Here is a 12,660-nt window from a genome sequence, read left to right on the forward strand (position 1 = left end):
TTTTTACTTAAAACACAGTGCGATATTTTTTTTTGTTTTGGCTTCTATGTATGATTTTTTGATGAAGTTTGATGCGAAAAGAGAATTTCCCTGAGTTTTAACATATTTCAATTTAAGGGGCAACAATGGCGCCATTTTGAATTTTTGAGAAACTGGTAATTTTTGATGTTTTTTCGATGCCATTTTGTTTTAAGACCAATATCGAAATTCTTAGAGTTTGTCCACATATTTGCATCTTCTTAGGGGGGGTGGTGGCAAGACGGACAGGGTGGGTAAGATGGACATGTGACTTATTCTTAAGCTTAGCGACTTTCTTTCTGCAAAATTGTCTCGGCCAATCTATCATCAAGTTAGTTTATGGTTTTCGAACCACTGTCACCATGGTTACATTCGTCAAATGTGCAATAAATAAACAAACTTTATAACAAAGCTACAAGTTCGAGTGCGGATGTAGTTTTTTTGTGTCAGAAAATAAGATTTTTTTCCAGTAAGTGTCGCGTTTTATTGGATGTTGATCCATTTTTCGGTTATTTGAAACTTGGCTGATCTATTCGCGAAGAGATACAGGTAAAGTATATTGTTATTGAAAAACTATGAAAGTTTGAAAATTGTGTGTACTGGTGGGGTAAGATGGTCCACCACCAGGGTGGGTAAGACGGTCAGTGTTTATAATATTGGTTCTTCAAATTAAGGTATGCCTCGATCCTACAAAAGGACAACTACCCGTCAGACGTGGACCGAAAGTCAGCTGGCTGCTGCCAGACACGAAGTGGCCTGCGGAATTTCGGTTCTTGCTACCGCGGTAAAATACGGTATTCCAAGGACCACTTTGAAGAGGCGAGTTGCATTTCCTACAATGACAATGAGTATGGGGCCTAAGGAAGCCGTTTTCACTGCAGCACAGGAAAATGAATTGGTACAGCATCTCTTGGACTTAGAGAGTCGCTTCTATGGCCTTACTCAAAAGGATGTCCAAAAGCTTGGCTTCGAGCTAGCCGAAAGAAACTTCCTTCCACATCCCTTCAACAAAGTCAAAAAAATGGCAGGGCGCGATTGGTTACTCGGCTTTCTGAAACGAAATCCAAAATTAAGCTTTCGAAAGCCTGAAGCCACGTCTTACGCGCGTGCACGAGGTTTCAACAAACAGGCAGTATATGCTTTTTATAATTTACTCGAGTAATTTCTTAAAGAAGGAAGATTCGCTCCTACCCAAATATATAATGCAGACGAGACCGGAATCAGCACAGAAAATATTCTTCAAAGGTCCCTCCAAAACAACAAAAAATTGCTGCTTTAAAAGGAAAGAAGTAAGTGGGATCGATTTCCTCTGCGGAACGTGGAGAAACTACTTCGGTGATGATGTGCATGTCTGCAACCGGTAAATATGTTCCTCCATTCATGATCTTTCCTCGAGCTCGGATGAATGAAGCATTGAAGAGAGGTGCTCCAGCTGGGACTAAGTTTCGGTGTAATGCATCGGGATATATGACGACGGAAGTATTTCTCGATTGGTTCGACCACTTCCTGGAGTACGCTAAGCCATCAAAGGACACACCAGTATTACTTATTATCGACGGACATAGTAGTCACACGAAGAATCTGGCTTTTGCTGAAAAGGCAAGGAACAGTTTTGTAACAGTTCTTGTATTGCCCCCCCACTGCAGTAATAAGATGCAACCTCTAGACGTTGCATTTATGGGACCATTTAAGAAGAACTTTTCCTACGCAGCAGACGCTTTCTTGCGCCAACATCCTGGGGTTGTAATTGGGCTGTATGATGTTGCAGATTTGATGGCGCAAGCTTTTGTTGAGGCTGCCAGCATTAGTGTTGCCATTGCTGGTTTCAAAGCAACCGGAATATGGCCTTGCAATCGTCACGTATTTTCGGATGAATCTTTTGCGCCGTCCGAAGTTACAGATCAACATGAAGTACAACCTGTTGAGAATCATGATGAACCTGCAAGCTGCACGGTAGAGAAAAGTGTAGTTGAATCTACGTTGGAAGATGGTTTAATTCCTGGCGACCAAGCTGTTAGTGACATGGAATCATCTTTCAACGTTACGCCTAAAGAAATTCTGCCGCTTCCGAAAATTTCCAGACCCCGAGGCTCGAAAAGGAAGCGCAAAACCGAAAAAGCGGTTGAGATCACATCTGACTCATACCGCCAAGAATTGGCGATAGCTGAAGCTGCAAAAGAGATAAAACTCATCAAGAAGATGAAAAGGCCAATTAAACGTGTCAAGCGAGAAATTGTTCCGGAGGATTCTCTTTGCGATCAATGCGGAAATGGTTTTTCTGATTCTGTAGATGGCTCAGGATGGGGCAGATGCATCAAATGTGACATTCGGTTTCACGCGACATGCCATTACGCTGAAATTGTCTGCAATGCATGCGCCTAATTGATTGAATGGGCGTGCTACTAAGCTTTGATGAACGGAATTTGTTTTTTTTTGTTCTGAGCTACTGGCTGTCACCAATAATTGTTTGTGATCCTTTTTTCCTGTAGAGGACTGTGCCAATACACAAGCTAATACCATCACACAAGAAAGAATATTTCTTCAAGCTCGTGTTATTTTGGTCTATACCCAAGCTAAACCCCTATGTGTATAAGCAAAAGAGAAAAAGCATTAACTTTTCAATGGTAGATTCGTTTGCCCTGAGAAGGACAGTGTTTGCATTGGAGCAATCACCCCCAATTGTTGAACAAAAACCGAATTTCGTTTCGGTTAGTAGTTAATGAGCTCTTTTTCTGCTGCTTTCACAGCAGCCAGCGTTGTCCATTCTACTGTAACAGTCGAAAACTATCTTCTGCCACAAAAGAATTGGACCGAAAAAAATCAGGCACAATCCGGTCCGGTTGCCATCGCTTTTCCCGCCCTCTGCACCATGGTCCCCCACTAACATCGCAATTTCTCTGCTAAATTCCGAACTTATTCATACATCCAAATAGAAGCCTGGAACTTAACTTGAGAAAATGAAATTTTATTTCTTTCACAAGGAAACATATAATATAGGAATGAAAACAGTTGAAAGGAGCAGTCAAATTGGATATCAAGGACTTGACTCCAAATCAACCTTCGTTGATCATTATATCATTATATTATATAGAGCAAGTTTGAACTTCAAAGATCCATACTCAATCCAAACTTTATACATTACCCACATTAGGCCTCTACTTGAATATTGTAGCATAGTTTGGTCGCCATATCATGATACACATATAAATCGTATCGAGTCAGTACGAAAGCAATTTTTAGGTTATACCATTTTGCGAAAGCAATTTTTAGGTTATACCACGAATTTTAAACGCCAGTGTTTTGATCGAAAGATGAACTTTTCCCCAAACTTTAGGTACAATAATATAAATTAATTGAAAAAGTGACGGCTTTCTGCTCGCGATGTTTTTTTTTTTTGAGAATCGCCTTTTTTCACAAGCTATATTCCATTTTACTAATTTCGCGAGACGCAAACAGATTTCATCCCGTCTGTTCCGTTCGAATGTATATAACACATGAACCTCGTATTAGCAACCAATCGAACCGGAATCTTTTAACGTTCACCTCATTTGCAATGAATATTATGTCTGAAGGGCACCAAACAGACGCTATATACTCTGATTTGTCACTACTATTGAAAAACTAGACCGAATGGGATAAAAATAAGGGACAAGAGATCGCAAAAATCTCATGCTTCTGCCGGAACCCCACAAGGTAGTCACCTCGGGCCTCTAATCTTCATCCTCTACTTCAACGATGTGAACTGCATTCTCAATCGCCCCAGAATATCTTTTGCCGACGACATGAAAATTCACGCGAAAGTAAGGTGCTCAGAGGATGCTCTCTATCTACAACATCAGTTGGAAAATTTTACTAAATGGTGTGACATCTGAAAAAAGCATTTGTTAAAGATTTAGGAGTGCTGATAGACAGTCAACTCACTTTAAGGTAGCATATCTGCAATTTCGTTGGCAGAGCGTCGCGAAATTTGGGACTGATCATGAGAATGGCCAAGAACTTCAAAGACGTGTACTGAAAAAATAAGCTAAAACTTGCTATAACTTTGTAAGGAAAAGTTCTGGAGGTGTGTGGTCTTCAACAAAAACGTGTGTTTTGTATGCCAAAATGCTCCTTTAGAATAACGTTTTCTTGTAAAATGTAGCTAACAAAAGATAAGTGCAAAATGTTAACTTTGAAGTAACTTTTACAGAAAACACTCTGTAACTCTGTACCCAATGAAGATAGGAATTTCGTTTGTTCAGCAAAATTTCATAATTTTGCACGTTCTAAAATTTTTCCAAATTAACCATTCCTCTATCTCTTAACACAAAAAAGTTAGTATTCTGGATATATAAAAACCTACTGTAACATATGCTCGCCGTACTCTTATATGGGTGGATTGGGACAAATGAAACCTAATGGAGTTTATAGTACTTCACTTCAACTTAACTCCAAGGAAAAGTATTGACATCATGATTCCGTTTGCCCCTTTTTAACCTATACGTTCTTGAAGTTATCAAAAAAATAAGCTTAAATATGATGTCACTTTGTAAGGAAAGGTCCTGGAGATATATGACCTTGGCAAAAATGTGGGTTGTGTGTGCCTTAACAATTCCTCCGAACAATACTTTCGTGAAAAATGCAACTAACAAAAATTAAGTACAAAAAACTTACTTTTAAGTAAGTTCCTTGTAATATACTTTATAACTTTGTACCGGAGAAAGATAGGATTTTCATTTGTTCTACAAAGTTTCATATTTTTCAATCTTCTACTACTTTGCTGAACAAACTATTCTTCTATCTCTTAACACAAAAAAGTTTTGTTTTATTATTTTTAGTGTAGTAAACTTTTCATATTTTTTGATAATTTTCGATTCTGTGGGTCATTCATAAAAACAATTGTTCCGAAGACACTTTTAAGCTAGGATGAAGGTAAAAGGCGCTATGGAATTAAGTTCCACTTTTTGCCTTATTGGACCACTGTGCGCTGGTGTGTGAGTGTTGCATATTGCAGCTATGCCGCTGGGGAACAACAAAATGCTGTTTGTGCTAATTTATGGCCGTCATAAGAACGGAATTCGAAATGCTGCTGGGACGGCGATCTTTTTTTTAAGGCGTTTCAACATTTTGAATGGATTCTAATGAGTTTTCTGAAACGAATTCAGCATTGTCAGTAGAATACGCTGGACTTTTAATTCAAATGAGATTAGTTCCGTGTATACCGCTGGTATTATCGAATTTAGGTGAACACCAAACTGCTGGGTTTCTGCAATTTGATGAATAATAATTGACATAGTCAACCATTGGAGGACATTCAAAAAAGTTAAAAAAATTTCTTTGTCAAGTTCAACCTTTTTTGGCAGAGAACACTGTATTACCTTATTTTAATCTGTATTTTGATTTTAATGATGGGTTCACTCATGAAGGTTATAACGAACAAGTCATTAACAGTCGGAAGTACTTGATATGAAAATGATCCTGAGCCACAAGTTTAGTTTTAAATATTACTTACTTCACCGACGAATTTACAAATAACAAACATATTCGAAAGTGTTCTACGCAATATCTTGCAAACATTCATACAAACATTCTCCGGCGTTATCAGGCCTAGAGGATTGTCCTATATGTTAAGCTTACATAGGAACGCCAATTAAAATTATTCATTCGTATATTTCCTCTAGTGAACCTGTATATTAGAGTAATGACAAAGCACTCACCGTTAAGGAAACTGTCAACATCAAAACGGGCGAGCTGTATAATTTTGCATTGCCGTTATCCGTTTTGATGTTGACAGTTGCCTTAACGGTGAGTGCTTTGTCATTTCCTCTGGGGAACTCAAATCGGAACTATCGGTGTAAGAGGCGAGCAATTACTTTCGCACCCACTAGACGCATCGCGATAAAACACGTAACTACATTTCGCTGTCTGCCATGTTCAACAGTTGCCATTTTAGTCACTCCTTCACTAGACTGGCGGAAAGGAAAAACATGAAACTGATAACCTACACTATCAATTGTGATATCATTGGAAACTGGACAGGCACATCGATCTTCTGATTTATCTTTACTAACTTCCGATAATCTTCTGATAATATTGACTGGTTAATTAATTGCTTCCCAAAATCCACTTCGCCAGACTACTAACGCAGTGACTGTAGTTCCCACGGAATAATTCTAATGCGTTTGTTTTGTTATGACTGGCAACAGAAAGCGCGCGCACGTGTCATTCCGTGCGGATCAAAGTAACCTAAAATCGTCCAAGTGCACAGCGTTTGTTTTCCTATGGTAATTTCGTTACCTGGTGAAGCGAAGTCACGACGAGTTTTCTCCTCAAGAGCCAACTATGACCGGGCTTAAGTGCAACGCTATGCATGGGTAAACATTAATGTCACCGATCTGCAACGTTTGCTAATTAGCACTTCTAATGCGCCCCAGTGCCCAGTCTGGGGGCCTTCAGTGCTAAGCTAGTTGCGCTTATTTAATTGTTTTTTTTTTTTTCAAATATTATTTATGGAAACGCTTTCTATGCATTTAGGCATAAACTTTTGTTGGAGCCTTGCAGCTCAGAAACCTTACGATACGCTCTGCGTTTCCATCAAATATTTTTTTACTTCATTCATTCCTTCAATAAGTAATGTTCTTTTTTGTCTTTTTTTTTCTTTGTAGTTTCGCAAGCGAATTAAATTTTACCGTCAAACTATGGCTAATTTCATTCCTATCCATTCCATAGATCGCTAGCGAACATGAAATTAATAATTTGACTACGGCACATTAAGCTCTAAGAACCATTCTTCTCGCTCAATTGGAAACCGGTCGATTTAGCAATGCAAGTAAAGTTTGCAAGATATTGCTCATTCTTCGCCATTTAAAAGAAAAGAAAACAACACAACACCGGCAAGACGGGGACGTAGTAAATCTTCATGATTTAACCTGTTGCTGTGCTTGCGGTTAGTCTGCTCTATGAGGCAAATGCCGAACGGCATTAGTATAACCTCTTGTACGGACAAGGCAACGAGTGTGTAAATTTTCGATATTCGACTGGGGCGTGAGTTGAAAACATAAAATATGATTCACAATTTGGGAGCACATTGTCTGAAATGAGACACCCAAATTTGACGATTACTTAATTCCCCTAGAAGGGTAATAAAGCTTGACGAACGTTGAACAATGCAGGCAGCCACACTTTTGCAATAGAAATGGTGTGGACTATAAATTTCCCCACGTGCTGTAAAAATCAAGGGAATGGTATGGTAGCCTTCAAGCGTTACGAACATCTATTTCTGTACCGTTTGTCCCAAAACTACTTTTTCTGCTGTCACAGTTTGCTTCACTTTGCTTTGGGACACAATTAATGTACTAAATATCACTTAGAATATCACATACCATGTGAAAACCTTAAGAAATCGCTCAAAACTGTCTGATATGCTATTAATAATTGCAGTCAACATTTAGCCGGTTTGCCCGAATCAACATAAGATAAGGGTAAACTGCCCATTTTTCGGGTGCCAGTGCCAGTGATGTTGGTAACGCGTCAAATGTATGGTAGCTGACAGCGATGCCATTCCCGTGGTAAAAATAAAATAATAAGTTACATATTGCTAGACTGCGCACTGTCATTGACTTTAATTGGACCCATTCACCAATTCCCCGCTGAAGGTTCGATCGATCTATCTACGGAACGTAAACAACAAGTTCCGTTGTAGGCGGTTTAATGCAAAAAAAACAAAAGCACATCAAAGTAAACAACAACAGCAGTACGAAAAAAAAACCTGCGTAATCTCGACGAAAAGCCGGTCTGCGTATGTTGATCTGTCCTTTCCCGGCAAGTCCAAGGTCGATCGACGAAACGAAAGGTGACGCCCGTCGTTGGGAAGTTCGAGAGGGGTAGCAGTGTATTGCTCCCATCTAGAGCAAAAACAATGAATGAAGGCGTCAGGCAAACTTCACCTTAAAGTGTGACCAAGCAGTTTAGTTACATTCGATTTATCACAGAGTGAAAGTTATGTCTGAGTCGAATGGAGAAATAATCGATTATTGACATTGAATTTCTAATGCTGGCAATACAACAGAATCAAAGTGTCCCAAATATTGCCCAATAAATATCGATCATTACTAAAATGCCAACCCACTGTCTGAAACAGTTACCTAGCTCTCGCTGTTTATATACTTGAATGAACAATTTTTTTTTATTGTAGTCCAATAAAGTCAAATTCTTTGAGTTCCGAATTCATAACTTGTTGACAGCTTCGCATTCCACAATAGGGTAACGGGGGTATTTTGGCCAGCTTTGGGAAGTGTTCTCATAGTTCATTAGAAACAAACACAACTTTACAACATAAATACCTACTCTATTATACCATTGTTTAATGCAAAGTGTCTATTTTAATATACACCGTTTAACAATGCAATATATTGAAAAATATCCTAGAAATATCAAAATTTCTACGAAGTACTAAAAACATATTTTGGTCCACCAAATTTTTAATTTGGCCCACCTTTATATCTACAGACGTGTATGGAAATAGTTCGGACTAATTATATTTAAGATCATCATCGGTTTTTTCAGAGCAAAAATAGTGGGTTTGAGGAGAACATCCTTCTGCTGTGAATTTTTGTAAACTTTAGGCATCTAAAAATGAAATGATTTGGCTTATAGCGGTTTAACAGGCATTCTCATCCAATTTCATATCGTTAAATGTGATAAATTGCGTAGTAATTACCTGTAAATTGTCACAAGCTGCTTCTTTGTTCACGTGCAACGGTCGAACGGTAATCGAATCGAAGAGATGGTAAAACTTGGCATGGCCAAAATATGTTGGCTTCAGAAAGAGGCAAACATATTTCGGCCATGCATTTAACCACTTTTTCAACTTTTTCCAACATGTTAGAGTATACAAACTGTTTCTATGATATTTTATTTATGTTACTACAACAACGAAATGTTTTAAAAGCATACATATTTGTTACAATAGCTTCCGGACGTTGACTTATATATTACCACTTCCTCTTGACTTTGGGTTGACTCAGCCATGACTTTGAATATGTATGAACTAATTTCAAAATAACACTACCTAGAGCCAGTTTTTTGCCGAAAATTATAGTGTAGTATGATTCTTAGGTGTGTTATTCAATGTTGCATGCATAGGTTTCTAATATTCATTGAATTTATCAGAAAAAATCATAAGAAGGTTGTATGCAAAGCCACGACCGCAAGGTTGAAGTAGAATACTTTTACAAGAAAGATAACCTGGCTGCTTGCGTGTCAGTCATTTTTTCTAGTAAATAAACGTTGACCGTTCATTGGCAGTATTGTAATTTCTTTTTGTCTGATATTTTGAATGAAGTTCATTGGATATTTTTAAATTTTGTGCAAATGAGAAGTTGAAGTGATGCCGAATTGTAATAATTGTAATAATTTAATACGACATCATTAAACGGGAACGGAACAAAGGCTACGGTTATGCAGAACGCGAATGCCGGCGCGATGCGATTCGCCTTACCGTGGTGAAATGTACAGCTCTTTTTAAGGCGAAGTAGAGCTATACATTTCAACAGATTTCGTCTTGCCGAATCGCATCGCGCCGTTATTTGCGTTCTGCATGACCGTAGCCAAACACTAAGCGACGCAAACACGTAATAATAGTCAGAGTATGCATGTAGATGAAGATAATTAACTTTGGATTATAGCGCAAAACGAGAAAATATTAACTCTTCAAATAATCATTTGTGTTCTTCAAATTTCAGTTGTTCAATTTAATATCCGATGAAATGTTTGTTTATTTTCTGATGAAGCTCTTATATAGGCCAAATGATGCATTCCTAATTTACTAGGTCCATGACTCTGCCGACCGTGCTTGGGAAAGCGCGGTATAACGACCAATCAGAGGTCGAATTTTGTGTTTTGACAAGGCTAAAGAGTTTTCAATAGTACAATAGTTCGAATGATGAAATTGCAATTTCATGCATTTGGTAGGAATCTTAGAAGATTTTCTAATCGATTGCTGCAAAAACGAAAGAAATCCATCGAAAACTAACCGATTTATTAGCATTTGAAATTTTTCTCACATTTTTCAGTTTTAGATTTTCATTTTACATCCCTATGTAGCCGAACTTCCTGAGAGAAGTATTCTAATTCAAAATTAAATCTTCATTAATTCATTTGTTGTCCTTATAAGGGCAATAGTTCAATTTTTCATAGGATGTAGTGTTTATCTTACATCTCTGTGTTACCTTGATAGTGAGGACTAAGGCGCACGGTCAACACAATAAGAAAGGTGTTTTCACATTAAAAACTAGACACGGCTTTACTGGAGGAAGAGTTGGCAAATGCATCTACCGCTAATACCACCGCTATCATACGAAAGCGCGTCGTTTCATGTGGGGAATATCAACAACGAAAAATGACGCGCGTCTATGCATAACCCGAAATGTTTCGCCGTGCTGCTCCCATTTACCTTTACATCGGCCACAGGGAAGTACCGGCTGCATCTGCATCTACCGCTGAGGCTGTCACTATACTGCTATTGGTACAAAAAGCTATTAACTCTTCAAATAAGTGTGTTATTTGTTCTCAAAAGAACAATTGTTCAATTCAAAATCGGATTTACGCAATCGCATCTCTGTAATATTACCGACAATAATATTCTTCTGAACAAACTGATACAACTTTCCCATTAGGCCTCTGCCATAATAGACGCGAAAAGCGACGCGAACCGATTCGTTCAGCTGTAGGTTAATGTACAGCCATCAGTAGAGCTGTACATCAACCTACGGCCGAGCGAATCGGTTCGCGCCGCTTTTCGCGTCTACTATGGCAGAGGCCTTAGAGAAAGTTGATGGCTGATGTATTCACTTCATGCAAGCCTGCTGCTGATGCTTCCCGCTACCACACTGAAACAGCATTTTAGTGAAGGGAGTGTCGTTGCATCAGCTGACCCTGCTACTATCGATGCTGATATACCCGCTGCAACAGCTACGCTATGCATAGCCATGCCACAGTTGTGGCCGCTATACGCTGGCCCAACTGCTGAGCACCTGCAACGCTATCCGTAGCCATGCCACAGTTGTGGCCGCCATTGGTATCCGCTGTACCTGCATCTGCTGGCCCTGCTGCTATCGATGGTGAGATCCGCTGAAACTGCTACGCTTGTTCGCAGCAATGCCACAGTTGTGGCCGCTATCCGCTATCGATGGTACCCACTGCTCGCTCCCGCTGCTGCTAAGAGAGGACTGCTGTCGTCGCTGTTCAGAACTACTATGAGCGGCTTCGACTAAAACAGGCTTTTATATAGGGATGAAAATAGGAATGAATTATTTTACGTACGTGGTGGAATGATATAACTTGAAAAATATGTGTGACTCCATTCTGGTTCAGAGCAATCATTTGATAAGCTCCACCTCTTTTTTCAGTTTCTAAAGTTTTTCCTCAGTTTCGTAGCACGGATGCACAAAAATGATTTCTTGTGAACATTCTGTCGAGCCGGACCGATAGCACTCTCATTGAAGCAACAAAATAACATGTTTTGTGTCGTGTTGTGCAGCTTGGTTGAAGAAAATGTTCCCGTCCCCATGTCGCATGTAAGCAGATTATTGCGTTCGCCGTTCAGTAGACAGTAGATAGTGTATCCAGCGAATAAACACCGATGGTGCTCTCACACACGCAACGGTTTTAACCCGTATCTTATTGCGGTTTGTAACATCAAGCGATTTCGTTTGCTCGCTGTTGCGTGTTGCATCATGTTGCAACTTGGCAGCTGGGAGACGACGAAATTCTGTTTATGATGATTGAGTGAATCGACTTCATATTAGCTCTGCATAGTCGAACTTACTGCTTTTGTGAATGCGTTCTAACAGGGCAATTTATTATTCAATGTCGGTTATGCTGATCGCAGCCTTTGCGCTGCCCCTACAGTGGGGGGTTTACTAAATAAAATGAAAATAAGACAACTACAATAGAATTTGATTGCATCCCGCACAGAATGTCTGCTTGTGTTGATGCCAGAAAATTGTTAACCTTCAATTATTTTTTTATTTGCCTTGAAAAAAGCATTTTGCTGTTCAAAATCGGTTGCTAATTACAACCTTTGAGCTGCCCTAACATTGGGGGAATTAAGATACACGGACAACATGCACTGTGGAAGCTATTTCACATTCAGTAAATTAGACGGGTGCGACAAATTTAAATTGCTAGGATGCAACACAGAATACTTGCTTGCGTTGACAAAAATTATTAACTTCCAATGACTTGTTTATTTGCCTTTAAAAAGGCATTTTGATTCCCAAAATTTCCTGATGGCAATCTTCATGCTGCCCCAACACGGGGGGAATAATGGCTGTCTGGCGACACACGCTGACAAAAACCGCGCTGCTCCTGAGACGTGGTGACCAACCACAGAGCTAGTGCTGCTGCTAAGGAAGGACGACTGCTGTTGTCGGTGTCTAGGACTATTATGAGCGGCTCCGGCTGAAACAGGCTCTTATATAGGCCAAATAGCATGTTTTCAATTGCAAGGTATATGATCCTGTCGACCGTGCTTGGGAAGCAAGCATATAACGACCAATCAGAGGTTGAATTTTGTGTTTTGCTAAGGCTTGACTATTTTCAATAGTACAATAGTGTGAATGATAAAATTACAATTGTCTTATTTTGGGAAGAATCTTAGAA

At 39.3% G+C, this 12,660-nt stretch overlaps 1 protein-coding gene across 2 annotated transcripts in view; it reads right to left on the reverse strand.

Moving 5' to 3' along the window:
• Positions 1-12,660, reverse strand: part of LOC129717469 (uncharacterized) — a 149,954-nt gene that overhangs the window by 92,966 nt on the left and 44,328 nt on the right. The window lies entirely within an intron of this gene.

This window comes from Wyeomyia smithii, chromosome 1 (genome assembly GCF_029784165.1).
Source record: "Wyeomyia smithii strain HCP4-BCI-WySm-NY-G18 chromosome 1, ASM2978416v1, whole genome shotgun sequence".
Taxonomy (NCBI): Eukaryota; Metazoa; Arthropoda; class Insecta; order Diptera; family Culicidae; genus Wyeomyia; species Wyeomyia smithii.